The following is a 15,919-nucleotide window of genomic DNA, read 5'->3' as shown; positions in this document are numbered from 1 at the left end:
TGCCAATTATATGGTCAAAAGTAAGAAGCTACAGTCAAAATCTGTCTTTTTTATATCATAACCTATTGTCAAAATGTATTAAGAAAAAATAATCTTTAATGTGAACTCGCAGTCATTCAACTAAGGTTCAGCAAATTCTAAACCCACACAATTGATTTGTCATCTATTTGGCTGCTAAATCTGACTCTGAAAGAGTGATGTGTTACCTTATTATTATTTTTAAAAAGATTTCTCTTGGGTTTGCACAGCAAAGGAATGAGTATGTAGCCTATCTTGCACAGGAAGGAGAGATTTTTATCCTTAAAAACAGGAGGTTCGCCCACATGATCACCTGGGACAAACTTGGCCAGTGCAAGCAGGCTAGAAGGTTATAGGAGCCTGGGAATGTTTAACATCAAGAAAGTAATTACAGCCCAGCAAGATCAGAAGGAATTACACAGGAAATGTGAACAGTAACCCTTTCATGCCAAAAAAATCATGAAAAAGTGAGCTCTCGGCTGCCAAACTATGAGGCTGTACAAACCAACTGCAGAATGCAGGAATGGAAAAAACACTATGTATCACCAGGCTATAAATTCCCAATGATGTGATAAAGCTATACTTCCAAGAAAAGAACAAAACCTCTGGTCTTTCTTTTTGCCATGTATATGCAGTGTAATTAAAGCCCAGAAGAAACATGAAAACATTTCAAACACCATGCAAGAATGGTCAGTTGTCTCTTCTGAATTTTTTCTTTTCATTTTATGCTGACCAAACAGTCTCCTCCCTAGAAGGTGGTCAAACATCTTGTTCTTATTTAGTCATGGGAAACTTCCTTCCAAAATAAATAGCATATTATCCAAGCAAGAATGCTAACTCTCTCAGTTATCTGTTCCATAAAAATGAATCTCCCAAATTCTCAAATAAACCCTATAGCTCAACAGAATGGGCTCAAGCTACCCTATGTATTTGTTAGTGAAGCAATTTCTGTTCTCCAGGGACACGAGGGAATTTGAGTAACCTGACTGTAGTTCAGTCTAGTTACAAAGCCTTCAAGTGCCATTTTGGTAAGTGAACAGTGATTATACACGCATGCTCTTCACATAGACTTGGGAACCATTTTAGTGAAGGAAGAGACTTTTTTTAAGCTCCACACTAAGGAAAATGGTATTCCTATATATCTATCAACAGATAATGCTGCAAAGTATTAGCACATAACCCTGATCACAGAATCACTAAGGTTGGAAAAGACCTGTAAGATCATCAAGTCCAACCATCAACTAACACCACCATGCCCATTAAACCATGTCCCACAATGCCACATCCACACGTTCCTTGAACACCTCCAGTGAGGGTGACTCCACCACCTCCCTGGGCAGCCTGTTCCAGTGTCTCACCACTCTCTCAGCAAAGAAATTTTTCCTAATATCCAGCTTAAACCTCCCCTGGCGCAACTTGAGGCCATTTCCTCTTGTCCTATCACTTGCCACTTGGGAGAAGAGACCAACACCCACCTCTCTGCAACCCCCTTTCAGGTAGTTGTAGAGAGCGATAAGGTCTCCCCTCAGCCTCCTCTCCTCCAGACTGAACAACCCCAGTTCTCTCAGCCGCTCCTCATAAGACTTCTGCTCCAGACCCCTCACCAGCTTCATCGCCCTTCTCTGGACACACTCCAGCACCTCAATGTCCTTCTTGCAGTGAGGGGCCCAAAACTGAACACAGCAGTCGAGGTGCGGCCTCACCAGAGCCGAGTACAGGGGCACGATCACCTCCCTACTCCTGCTGGCCACACCATTTCTGACACAGGCCAGGATGCCGTTGGCCTTCTTGGCCACCTGGGCACACTGCGGCTCATCTTCAGCCGGCTGTCAATCAACACCCCCAGGTCCTTTTCTGCGGGGGAGCTTTCCAGCCACTCTTCCCTAAGCCTGTAGCATTGCATGGGGTTGTCAGACAAGAGATGAGCAATAAAGCAACCAAACACTAGTGGTTTTATTAATTTGTTGATTAAAACAATGATTAATATATTCTCATTATAGTAAACAAAAATAATAAGCACCCCTAAAATGAGTATTAGTGTATATCTGACCTACCCAAAAATGAGACAGAAAGGTACTTTTATGATTAAAAAATTCAATACATTATCTTATTTAAGCAACACGCTTGTTTAGCTGTTCTTAAAATTACAAATCAGAACAGCATCATCACACGTTGCACTTGCAGTGCATCTCCATACCAGCACCTTAGCTTCTTTTCTTCCACCTTGTCACTCAGGTGTTCCTCTCTACCCTCCTTTACTAACAAAGTCCTCCTTTTCTCATCTGTTCTGCTGGATTCTATTTTGTTTCTTTCTCCTTGCCTTCAGGTCTAATGCGGGCCTTTGCCATCACTAACGCTGCGTGCACAACCAACTCCTGCATGACTGAAATCTACTCAGCTACCTGCTCAGTGGAATCACTAAACAAATAAAATTGAGGGGAAAAAAAGAAAATAAAATACAAAAGAAGCACAGGAGAATTTCAAACATGGGCATGCAAACAGGGCAGATACAGTGCAGTAAAGAAGTAACAATCAAGAAGGCCAAAAAGTCATCACTGACATTATGGCCTGCACAAGTAACTATAACTCCCATTCTTCAGGAGATAAAACTGAAATATGAAACAATTATATTTTCTATTATTTTACTGAGATGGAGGCTGAAAAGAGACAAGCACTGTGACCTCATTCTGGAGACAAAGGGAAAGTTCCATTTTCTCCTGCACTAAACTTAATCCCACTTCTAAGGGTTGGTGATTTGCAAAAACAAACTGAACTAACTCTCCCAGTCAATACACGTTCTTCTGAGATTAAAGTCACTCCTCCTGAATTTCTCTGTCTCCACAGCAGATTAAATATTCGGCAGTACAATATCCATACAAGATGTTAGCCAAAAAAACTGCAATAGTAGATGAGCCACGAAATTTTTAATGGCTATATTACAGAATCAGTACGGTTGGAAAAGACCTGTAAGATCATCGAGTCCAACCTGGGGGGAGGGGGGGGGGAGGGGGGGGGGGGGAACCACCCACAAAAAAAAAAAAAAAAAAAAAACCACAACACAACCACAAAAAACCCACGCCACACAACAACAATAACAAGCCACAACCCACCCAACACCACACAGCACCATGTCCATCAAGCTACATCCCACAATGCCACATCCACACGCTCCTTGAATACCTCCAGGGAGGGTGACTCTACCACCTCCCTGGGCAGCCTATTCCAGTGTTTCACCACTCTCTCAGTGAAGAACTTTTTCCTAATGTCTAGCCTGAACCTCCCCTGTCGCAACTTGAGGCCATTTCCTCTAGTCCTGTCACTAGTCACTTGGGAGAAGAGACCAACACCCACCTCTCTGCAACCCCCTTTCAGGTAGTTGTAGAGAGCGATAAGGTCTCCCCTCAGCCTCCTCTTCTCCAGGCTAAACAACCCCAGCTCGCTCAGCCGCTCCTCATAAGACTTGTGTTCCAGACCCCTCACCAGCTTCGTCGCCCTTCTCTGGACACGCTCCAGCACCTCAATGTCCTTCTTGTAGTGAGGGGCCCAAAACTGAACACAGTATTCGAGGTGCGGCCTCACCAGAGCCGAGTACAGAGGCATGATCACCTCCCTGCTCCTGCTGGCCACACCATTTCTGATGCAAGCCAGGATGCCGTTGGCCTTCTTGGCCACCTGGGCACACTGCTGGCTCATATTCAGCCGGGTGTCGATCAACACCCCCAGGTCCTTTTCTGCAGGGGAACTTTCCAGCCACTCATCCCCAAGCCTGTAGCGTTGCCTGGGGTTGTTGTGGCCGAAGTGTAGAACCCGGCACTTGGCCTTATTGAACTTCATCCGGTTGGCCTCAGCCCATCGATCCAGCCTGTCCAGATCCCTCTGCAGAGCCTTCCTACCCTCAAGCAGATCAACACTCCCTCCCAACTTGGTGTCATCTGCAAACTTGCTGAGGGAGCACTCTATCCCCTCATCCAGATCATCAATGAAGATATTAAACAAGACCGGTCCCAAAACCGAGCCCTGGGGGACTCCGCTTGTGACCGGCCGCCAGCTGGATTTCACCCCATTCACCACAACCCTCTGGGCTCGGCCATCCAGCCAGTTTTTTACCCAGCGAAGAGTGTACCTGTCTAAACCACAGGCCGCCAGCTTCTCGATGCACATCTATCTACAGCACATAACACTGTTTGTTGCTCGGTCAGAAAAATATTTCCATATTGTTGCAAGATATCCTGTCTTCAAAGCACTTGTACATGTAAAGCTTTTTCAGTGAGCTACAACAGTTCTAATGTGCATAAAACCACAGCCTTTCTTTCAGCAAGGTGAACTGACAGGTCTGAAGTCCCTTAGATGCCACCAGCTAACTACAAGAACTCTTATCATGCAAATGAATTGATGTCAACGGCACTGGGAAGTGTTTCCTGTACCTCCCAAGTGTAGGCAACATGTCAGAAGCTGAGCATTCCTTTCAATACATAGATTTGTAACTGATTCATCTGCTGAACCCCTGAAGCAGCACTGTGGCTCACAACAGTATGCACTGCTAATATAAGATTCCTTTGCAAATCAACAGCATTTTCCACCTGACCACATCTGCTCTTTACAGACCCTCTTTAGAATTTACATTTGAAAACTAGTAATGTCCCAGTACTAGTAATGTTTTTTAATGGAGAGGTTACTAGCATTCATCTTATTTCCAGAAAGAAATACAATTCACTTTAAAAACCTGAAAGAACAGAATGTCTTATTCTGGGTCTGTGAACCCACTTTATAATGAAAAAGTGAATTCCAAAGATACTAGTTTTGAAAATTATTAAGCTTCTAAATACAATTATTTGTAATACAACTAGATTTCAACAGAAATCTAAAACTTCCTCTTTTGAGGGCATCTACAGTCAGTCAACTTAACATGTGCGTTAATATTCACACCCAGTCTCTTCCTAACTGCAAGTATATATGCTAAACATTTTCTCCTTCCCAATATAAAGCGGCTTTCTAAATATCATTGCCAAAGACTGAATTATCAGATAACTACACCATTCACAGATGAGTATTGGAGAGAAAGGCTGCTAAAGAAAACCTGAAACTCTTCTTTGTAAATATCCTCAAAAAAGCATGCATGGTTATTCTCTGCCAACCAGTACTAACCTATACAAATTTTTGAAGTTTATCTATTAACTTTTAATTATTAATAAACATTTTGGAAATAGTCTTTCTAGTGTTTCATGTATGAAATGTTACAAAGTGACAATTTAAGTAAACTGTTTTCATTATTGAACAGCACATACCTTAAAACATAACTCCACTTAGACAAAAAAGGCTTATACTGCTCAAGATGATTATTCCTCCCATCACCGAAACACCCAGGGTTAAGTAAGACCTGGGATACTTAGCCTGTCCTATTTCGCTGATAAGACAAGGCAGTTCCAATAGTATATAGGTACAGTCCACTGTCCAAATAATGATTTTTTTTTTTTTTACTTTTTGTTTTCTAGGAGGAAGATGCTTTGCAAATTATTAGATATCACCATCAAGACATTAATCTGTTTCTTTGGCTTGCATTTTTGATGGTCCAATTAAAGCCCATTATTCCACAACTTCTGTAATCAACATTTTATAGCTCTTGATTTTTTTGCCTTTTGCCAAAATGAACAGCTTCCTCAAACAGGAAGAGACATATGCAGAACAAACCAATTCTACAGTCAGGAGTTTCCATCAACTTAGTTAGCAGCATTCTTAGTCTAAGGAATTTTTCTTCTTCTCAGAAGTTGATCAGGTAAATCTTTCGAAGATATCTGCATTTCTGTAAGTGCAGTTTGATTTTAAAAGCAAAAGAGAAAAATAAAAGAGTTTGCTCTACTTTAATCTTGAACATGAAAACAAGCTTTTGTGTCTCAAAATTGAAAAAATTCACTTTCCAATGAACATCAATATTAGATAGCAAGTTTGAAGATTTTTAGATGCAAAAACACCTTCAAAAAGGTTTCAAAACTTTTACAGTGAATAAGATCAATTACCCCTTAATAATATCTCTAACCAAAGGTTTTATGACAAAAAGAGTGTGCCTGAAAACACGCTTACATTTACATTAAAGGCTACTGGTAATCACATAGCTCGTTGTTTAAAGATATGGTCAATTCGTTCTTACTTCTACTGCTAAACACAAATCTGAACTATCCACCTTTCTATACCTTATTAAAATCAGAAACAAATTACTGGTATATTTCAAATGCTAAAAATCACCACTGTACCAGAGATACAAGTATGTTAAAGAGTGAAAAATATAAAAATGCTATTTCTTCAGTAGTGTTCCATTTTTTGAATGAAATGTGCTTTTCTGCTTCACTGAAGCAAGATCACACACCTACCAATGGGCTTCTATAAGTCCTACCCAGTACTTGTAAGGAACAAAGCTAGACCTCAAAAATGTGCATGAGCACCCAGACCTTACATTAGAAGTAGTGTTCCTTTTTCTGTAAATTTAAGGTATTTTGACCCCCAAATTGACAAATTGTCAGAAAAGCCACATTTTACTCTCCCAGCATACTGTCAGGTTAGAGCAGAAATTATAAATTAATTTGCACCAAGTGTAATAGATTATTATGGTACGGTATTGATACGTAAAGGACATGAGAATTATTCTGAATAATTAATGGTATACAAACAGCTCCAAAAGTAGTGTTATCACTTGTACCTAAATATGTCTAAAAAGACTATGAAAATTATGGCTTAAAAAAATGTAACAGTTTCAGCTTCTTAATCAGATCTCTGGCTATTAAAAAAAAATGCTCAGCTGTCTAAAACTTGTGCCATAAATAATAATGTCTCTCAGTCATAAAGAATTGTACCCAAACTAATCAGAATGATTTTCAAAGGCAAATGAACTACTTACAAAAACTAAATAATTATGCCTCTGATTTACCTGAACATTCCTTCTTACTTTTCCAAAATTCTCCAAAAGGCAAAATAGGAAAAGAATGTTTTACATTACTGTGTACAGAGGGAATAGGCTACCTTGTTTATTTAATGACTGGTTGCATACCTTTCGATTAATATTAGACATTGTTTTATGATTTTGCTAATGTCCTGCATCTTCCATGAGAAATGAATGTATCTGCATCAAATTACAAAGTCCAGCAGGCATTAGTTACGTTTTCCGATGTCTATGCTTCTGCAGTGCAAGGATACTGAACTGTTTTCCAACGGACAGGTAGCCTGTCCAGGATAGATATCAGATTGCTCATAGCTGAGTGGAAATTTCAGAGCACTACTGGAGAGACCTGAGAGTTATAACACTGTTTGTAAGGGGAGAATTAGGGCAACTTGGTCTGCAGAACCCCACTTTCAGAAGTATGACATCAAACATTACCTCTGGTCTCGGGACAGCATCCTAACAACCCAGAGCAAGAAACTTACCTAGTCTCTGTTCAGCTTCAGCTGACAGACAAGATATAGCTACCAGCTCTCCTTGCAATACACAGCTATCTTCACAGCATGCCAGTACATAAATGTAGGTTTAATAGTTGCATGAAATCATGAAAAAAATAAAACTAGTATGATCCTTGCAGATCCTGATCTAGCCTAAATGGAATTTACAGTTTCGTGCTTCTTTTAAAGTGGAATCTTACCATGTAAAAGAAACCTTACAAATACTTATGATTAAATGATCTAGAATCAAGTCTTCAAATACAGAATTTGTAATTATCAGGTTTTCTAACATTTTTTATGTGGTCACAAAGTCTTTCAGACACTGCAGTAAACAAAGGAATTTGAAAGCCAGGTGAAAAATAAATGGAAGAAATTAAGTACAGGACATACATAAACGATGCTAATGAAACACACCAAACTCCGTTACAGTTTCAGCATGTCACCTTAAGCAAAAGAACATGCCCTAAATTGGTCGGAAGTACAAAATCCAGCACTGGACTTGCCCACTGTCTGAATAACCCTCACAGCAGCTGTTGATCAAACCTGGCTTCCTTTACATTTAGGAAATCAAAAAGGCTTCACCCAATCCTCTTGGAGCAGCTCTGACCACAATTACTTCCAGGCTTGTCACTTTCAAGATGTTGAAATTAGCTACCTAACCAAGAAACTCAACATACTACTGCTAACACACAAGGTAGTTTGTCCTGTTTTCTTTTAGCAGTGCATTTACATTGTTCATCAGCAAAAAAAATGGGAAGATTTGTTCCCAAATCTGAACACCATATTCCAATCACGACTTTGTAAGCCCTGAGGAGAACAGAGCATGTACATTACATATCTTACACATATAATACTTTTGACAACTTACCCCGCTATACTAACTGCTTTTTTTTAAGAAGTCAGACTTTTTCATTCTATTCTGATTAAGTGCACAATAAAATACATTCCTTCTATTTCAAATCCCATCTCTCCAGAAAATGGTAAGAGCTACTACAATCACCACTAGAATAGGAAGACCCAAAGCAAGAGGCAACATGGTTTTCTAAGAAGCTAACACAAGATTCGGGAGCATCATCTCAAGCAAAATCAGAAGATTTATACTATACTCCCCTCCAGATTATTGTATAAGTAACACTTTTTCACTGCAGAAAAAAAAAGTCCCTCAAGCTCCACAAAGTATTAAATACATCATTATACATATAAGACATCATTATACATATAAGACAACAGAGAACTGGCACAATTTTCAATTATAGCAACCTGCAATCAAAATTACTGCAAATTACATAAAATGTATGTTTTTATAATCTATAAACTATATTGTGGCAATATATACTCTTGAAGTACAGGTAGATAACGAGTGAAAAAAAAGATGTGAGAAAGATAAACAAGTAATCATTCTAACAAATTACACAAGGTGTTTTCAGAAATGGACCCTTAATCAAGGCAAAGATAAAATACTTCCAGCCTTAAAAAAAAAGATGCAGCCACTAAATTTTGAAGCATTCTGCTCATTACAAAAGTGAAAAGAAAGAAACCAAAGCAAGAAACATTCCAGGATCCCACATACATCTGGCACCCACCTGCTTATGCAAAGACTGGCCACATGTAGTGGTGGCTTTTAAATGTGTATTTTTGAAATAGCGACAATCCCCAAATAGCAAAGCTTACTATTTAGATGTTACAACCCTAAATAACGTTTTAAAGTTGACCATTATTTTAGGCTTATCATCCCTGACAGATTACATCTCAGTTACTGATGTTTTTTTGCCTTGACAGGGGAATTCCATTTTTAAGATTCATACAGAGAAAATGTTTTGGTATAAATCGTGGCTATTCTAAGCCATGAAAACGTCCCACAGGTCGCTAAGCTACTATCTTTCAGGCGAGTTCTCCATAATTAAGGTATCAATTATAATTTCACAGGCATATTATATTTTATAAATAAACTGTTTCCACAATTTGAGCTGTGGGAAAGAATGCCTGCATCAATGCACCAACCCTTGCAGCACAGCAAGTTTTGAACTGAATGCCAACTCTAAATGTTATAATACAGATTCTAGCAGGGAAAAAATAGGAGGAAGATTTCCCCCTCACCCCTCAAATTCCCACAAGCCTTCTGAATCTTTTTATTCCTGTCACGTACCTCCCTGACATCTGCTCTTTGCTGCTCTAGAGCCAAATACAACAAATTTAAGTCAATCTGTTGCTAAACACACGGAAAGTAAAAACTGTAGCCTCCATTAAATGAAGTGAAAAGGACATTTCAGTGGGAATGAGCAAAAGCTGATTCTGTAGTCTTTTCCTGCTGAACACTGCTTTTGATGCTTTTATCACAGAGTTTTGTATTTGAGTTTGATAGAGACTGAAAGCAAACATAGTTTCTAGGACTTGAACCATGCCAAGAGAAAAGACTGGCAGAGAGACAAGCATGCTCATTTAATTAAGATACCCACCCCCACTGCTATTTTTTATGATTTTTTACATACTTGCTGGAAGTTGGCTGGATGACACAGAAGGCCAGCGTTAGCTCATCTCACCCTCTCTAAATATTCCATCCCTCTAGGTACAGAACAAACTTGTGTACTGACTTGGATTAAATTATTGCAGAAACACCTACTTAATGCATGAGCCCAGGCAATAGAAAAATCAAAGCTGAACACAAGTGTCTCACGAGTGGCAAGTCACAAAAAAGAATGCCCTACATAATACGTCTCCAAGTTGATGAGGACCCCAGTGTTACTCCCCAAAACTTCCTCGATGTCCCCACCTACAAGAAAAACAAGGTAAATAAGTGGATACTCCCAAGAGAACTAGACGTAGTACCCAGTGGGTATTTCACCTAGATATATCCTAACACAGGGATAGAGAGCAAACAAATTAGTGAGACACGATAACCTATTTCTCCTGTAAACAAACTGGGGACAAACTTAATTCCTTTACTTCCACCATCAATACACAGTTTTTAGATGAGCTTTAGAAAAAATCATAATGGTAAAAATAATCTTATCAATGACAAAAAGCTGAGGGGTTATATTCTTTCAGGAAAAAAGGTAACCTGAGACTGTGTAAATATTCTTGCACTCTCAACTATCCAATTTCTATTAGAATTTTCCTAAATTAAAATTATCCCTAGACTGCAGAGCTCACTGTCTTATCAATTTATTATGAAATACATCCTTTCTCAAGTTTCCTTTCTCAATTTGCCACCCTAATTTCACAGGATGTCCCCCTACTCTTATAGCATGAACCAATAGAACAAAAACTTTTGAATAACTTTTCTGAAACCATTCATCATTCTGTGTACTTGTGTTATACTTCATCATATTCGTTGCCTTTCAAAGGTTAAACAATTTTTTTTTTCAGTGCCTGTTCATATAAGCAGATTTCCATCCCCAAAGATCACTGGTTTAGCCTTTTCTCTGAATCTCCTCTCCTCTACAACTTCCTTTTAGAGGAGGTATCCAGCACCACATACTGTCATATAGTGTGCCATCACAGTGTAAGACAGTGATTTTTACCATAGCATTTTATTCCCCATGCTACTCTCCATCATACTTTGATTACTCTGATTGCAAGTAAAAACACAGGTATCAGAAGTTAACAGAGCTCTCCGAAACAAGATTCTTAACACACAGCCCCCTACTTTGAATATGCGACACTATGAAAATGTGGAGACTTATAATTTCGGGCCAGGTAGTCTTTGCTTTTTTGTCCTTCAGCGTAATTTCTTCCTAATATCTCACCCATTACAGTTCATAAATCTTTGTCATATGCCCATCAGGGTATCTTCCTAGAAAGAAAATCACGGGTTTACAAGAGAACGTAAACACAGCCTAAGCAAAGGTAACTGCCCTAAAATGCAGACGTGTGGACTTTTCACCTTTAGGCCTTCAAGGAGGCGCCACGTATGCTTCAGCATAAGAACAAGTCTGTAATGTAATACAGCAGACCTGACCTTTGAAAAATTAAGACTTTAATAGAAAAACACAACACATGTATTTTTGGAAAACATGAACGTTGTACATCCCACTTACCCTACAAGAACTACAGAAAACATGTAACATCCCTGAATTAACTTACTAAAATATCATAAAATATGATAAGATACTATATTGACCCTTAAGGGGTACATATCCAGACAAAATTAGACAAAAGGTTCCAAGAAAAAGGTGCATTTGAAGATCTGAAATCACACCTGCCTTCTGGAATCAAAAAAAAACCCCAAAAATCAAAAGTCTAAGATTTTTTTTTCTCAATCACGAACAGTATTGTAAAGTTTGTTTAATACTGCCATTTAGGGAAAAACATAATAGAGTGATTGACCCAACTCTCTGTTCTTAAATGCTCTGCTAAAAGAACAAACTATTTGTGAAAATAACAAAAAACAGCTGAAGGTATTTGAGTGGTCACAGTTTCAGTCCTGTAATACAGAACACTCCCTTCTTTCTAAATCCAATACCAATTTGTTTTCCCTCTTCAGTAAAGCCTAAAAATGTGTTGATGACAAAAGCAGTAAAACCCACTGAACATCCATATTATTAATTTAGAACATTTTGCTAGTAGACTAACAACTTAAAAGTGCTTGATTCATCATACACAGAGCACTCTTGTATACACAACAGAACTACACAGGTTTTTATAGACTGATCCTTTTTGATTCCCCAACAGTATTTTGGGGGTTCGTATACTTTTACCTTTAGGACAGTGCATATTATTAGCATTGACTGATGTTGGACTGAATGCCAACATTTGAACTTTACTGTCTTGCTTCCTAAAAACACGGATCTACCTTATTTCGTCACCACCTGTTCTGTTTTGACTGAGCTGAGCAAGACCGAGAACTGCTAGAAGCTCATGTCTTGGTGTATGTAGCACTACTCCACTGAGTATATCGGCAGCCTGATATAAATCTGAGATTACAGGCACTCACAGAAAATTGACAGACTGTAACCTCATTTAGGGAGGCTAACCAGTCAAGGACAGCCAAAAAACCCACAAAAGTTTTGTATCATTACTATTTAAAATCAGTGACACACAGAAGACTGAAGTGTGCTCAAAACTACACAATTCAGTAACAGAAACATCTCTGTTTTCTATGGTCCATCCAAAAGAACCACAAACATATACGTAAGAAAAGCAAAGTGGCAAAGCAGCATGGGTACAACAGAAATTACATCGGTCTAAACTGTAATCTGTCACCATGCATCATTTTCAGAACTTTGTCCCTAGGGTACAGTCCTTAGAAGAGAAGAAAGAATCCCTTGCGATTGTCCTTTTACAACAGATGAATAATGCACCAAAAAATACGATGACACACCTTTAAGTGTTTTTGTTTGGTTTGGTTTCTGCTTTTGTGTCAGGTAAAACCATTAAATATTTCCTACAAACACTTCAACCTTCAGTTGCTGATAACCCAGGGCTTCATGCAGAAGACTGAGTATGGAAACGTTGCTCTGACTGATCTGCCAGCCAAACTCAAACAGCAAAAATTTTCCATGAAACTATACCTTAGAAGCCACCTAAAATCCCAAACCAATTTCACTGATAGGTCCTAGTACATCTGCCAGGAGTGGTTTCTTTCCCCCACAACTCCTATACCCATCAAATAAATTTTCCAAGCTGCTTTGCCATCTCTTTTGCACATGCTTCTCCTAGCAAAACCAAGCAAGCCACAAGAATACTCCTACCTCCCTGCCTCCCCAGTGACTTGCTGTGACAGATGCATTTCAGCAGGGCTGGTACAGTCCAGCTCTGAAGCTCACCTCAGCACATGACCCCTTCTTGGCATTAACCATGACACTTTTTCTAAACCAACAATCTTGCGCTTAGATTTTCTGAAAAAAAAAAATAAAGGGCTAAGCCACAGAATGAAACTACAGGACGCATACACAGAAATTAATATCCTATAGCAGTCTCTAAAAGTAAAAGTCCCACTTCAAAGAATACTCATTACTCAGCAATTCATTACTCAGCAATGCATAATTTTACTCTTTATACCATCCCATAAAGAAAAAACCTCATCATTCTGCAAAAAAAACAAAGCTTTTTTTTAAAAAAAACAAGCTTAACCACAGATGAAATGACCACAATGCATTAAAACTCTGAAAAACACATTGAGCTTCATATTCATAATATATTATTTCCTTTCCATTTGTGCAATAGTTGAAAGTATACTGACAGCTCAATACTAAGGTTGTTCTGGTATCAGGACTTCGGCTAGTCTCCCTTCAGACAAGGCTTTCAGTACTGTATGCCCTTCAAAAAGATGCAAGAAAGAACCAATGATACAAAGAATAGTTCACAGTTGAGGTGAGGAAATAGTTCTTTCCTAAAATGGTAAAAGACTGAAGTGACAAACAAAAGATAGTCTCTCCCTAATTTATGCATTTTCATATCCTTGTTTAATACACAGTACAGTTCTACCACAGTTAGGTTTATGGTGTTTTAATTATCAGATTAAGATATATTGCTCCACAAACCACGGTTACATTTCCTACCACATTTAATTATGCTATAAATACCCATGGAATCAGTCCTTTAAAAAAATAATGCTTGAATACTACTTACACTAGGTTTAGTCAGCTTATTAAGGACAAACCAATACCTGCAAATACAGTACTATAATAAGTCAAAGACACACTTAATTAAAAAATATCAGATGAAGAACAGGATGGTTTCTACCCAGCTGTTCTGTGTGTTTTCATGAATGGTGATGTGACCAACAGTAATAGAGAGCAAATACAATACAAAGAAGACAGCATTCTCCAAACGCCTTTTTAAGCTGACAGTAAGAACCTGTTTGTTACACCAGCAAGAGAAAGCATGGAATCAAAAAATAATCACAACTTTTTAGTTTCAAAACTAAAAAAAATATAAATCTTTAAAGATTCACATCATATATATTCTTCTTAATTGTTACATTGTGAAGAAGTTTGCATTTCATTCAACTTTGATAACAACAACATGCAAATACATTTCATGAGAAAGTGCTCAACTATTATTCAAGCATCACTGTTCTCCTATTTGCCAATGTTAGTCTTGCAAAAATATATGTTCATGTTTTAAATTTTGTTTAAAAAAAAATCTTTTTAAGTAAAAACATGTTCTGGATCTCTAAGTGAATTATAATGACAAACATGAAGCATTAAGTCTAAGCAAATAAGGACAAAATCTTAACTTGACTGCAGATGAGGATGAGCATCAAAACATCTTTTACTGCTGCTGAACCACTAATATCTTTTACGGAAATTCTGAAAACAATCTGCTTCACTGGAGTACACTCCCACTGGAGTACACCCTCAACAACATTAAAGAATTTTAAAAAAAAAAACCAACAAACAGCAACTCAAACACACAAACAAAAACTGTCTAAGTAAAAAGGAAAGTACATAGATGGTAACTGAATCTTTTTCTTCTTTGATCACATTTAACCATTTAATCACTGAAAAGAAGATTCCGAAAAACTTCGTGGTATTTTCTCAGTCCAGTTTTACAAAAGAAAAAGCATACAAATCCCAGGGAAAGGACACATTGAAAAATTTCCATTAAAGGATGCAAAATTAAAATGCATCAGCTAGGTAAGGCTGTCTACATCTACTCATGTAACCTGTGCTAAACATGTAGCAGCTTACCACAACTGAAAGCAGGTAAGCTACCTACATCTACCACTGGAAAGAACCCTTTCTTACCATATATCATTTCTTTGTGTTCAGACACACATAGAATCAAAAATGAAAATATTCTGCAAGAATATTAACCATATTCTTTCAACATACCCACCTTATACATTCTGCTGCTGCTATGGCCAATAAAATACTTCATCCATCTTAATTCCTGTTTCAAGGAAAACAAAAACCAGAAAGTCCCAATACCTCAGGAAATGTATTTAGCAAAGGACAGAAAATCATATTAAATAAAAAACAAGAGGCATACATTTTAAAAAGTGGTAAATAAACAAGAATTCTACTAAAACATGTTTGCTCTCAACAGATCAAGTACAATGGCATCTCCTCTGAGGCTTACCATACATTAACAGTACTTGAGATTAGAAATTGCAATAATATTTGAATAAATATTGCTAAAATAACTGATAAAGTTCACACATTCCTGATTTGACCACGTACTTTTAAACTCTGTAAGTTTCCATAATTGTAACTGCAGTAATATTTTCAGCCAACTTCAGATCAAAGTTGTACTTTCACCATTTGACCTGACAACATCCATCTCATTAGGTGCAAGTAAATACACAATACCATCACCAGTTTCCAAGACATTTAAAACATTTAAACCACTACCATAAATAGCATATTACCTCTGCACATAGAAATCCTCGAAACACCGCAAGTCACAGATGAACAACACTCCTTCCATCTAAGGCTGCATAATCATTGAACCTGTACATCAAAAATATATATGTATGACAATCACTACATACATCTATAAGTTTCATGTGAGAAAGTCAGAAATACTTCAT

The 15,919-nt window shown here is 38.0% G+C and overlaps 1 protein-coding gene across 1 annotated transcript in view; it reads right to left on the bottom strand.

Annotated features, from left to right (window-relative positions):
• ZNF438 (zinc finger protein 438) overlaps nt 1–15,244 on the bottom strand; it is a 55,102-nt gene extending 39,858 nt beyond the window's left edge. Inside the window, exon 1 of the mRNA XM_059818627.1 lies at nt 15,226–15,244. The gene's annotated coding sequence lies outside the window, so the exon portion shown is untranslated. The remainder of the gene's footprint in view (nt 1–15,225) is intronic.
• Nucleotides 15,245–15,919: the final 675 nt, after the last annotated feature.

Source organism: Gavia stellata, chromosome 6 (assembly GCF_030936135.1).
Source record: "Gavia stellata isolate bGavSte3 chromosome 6, bGavSte3.hap2, whole genome shotgun sequence".
NCBI lineage: Eukaryota > Metazoa > Chordata > Aves > Gaviiformes > Gaviidae > Gavia > Gavia stellata.
This window is presented reverse-complemented; position numbering and strand designations above follow the sequence as displayed.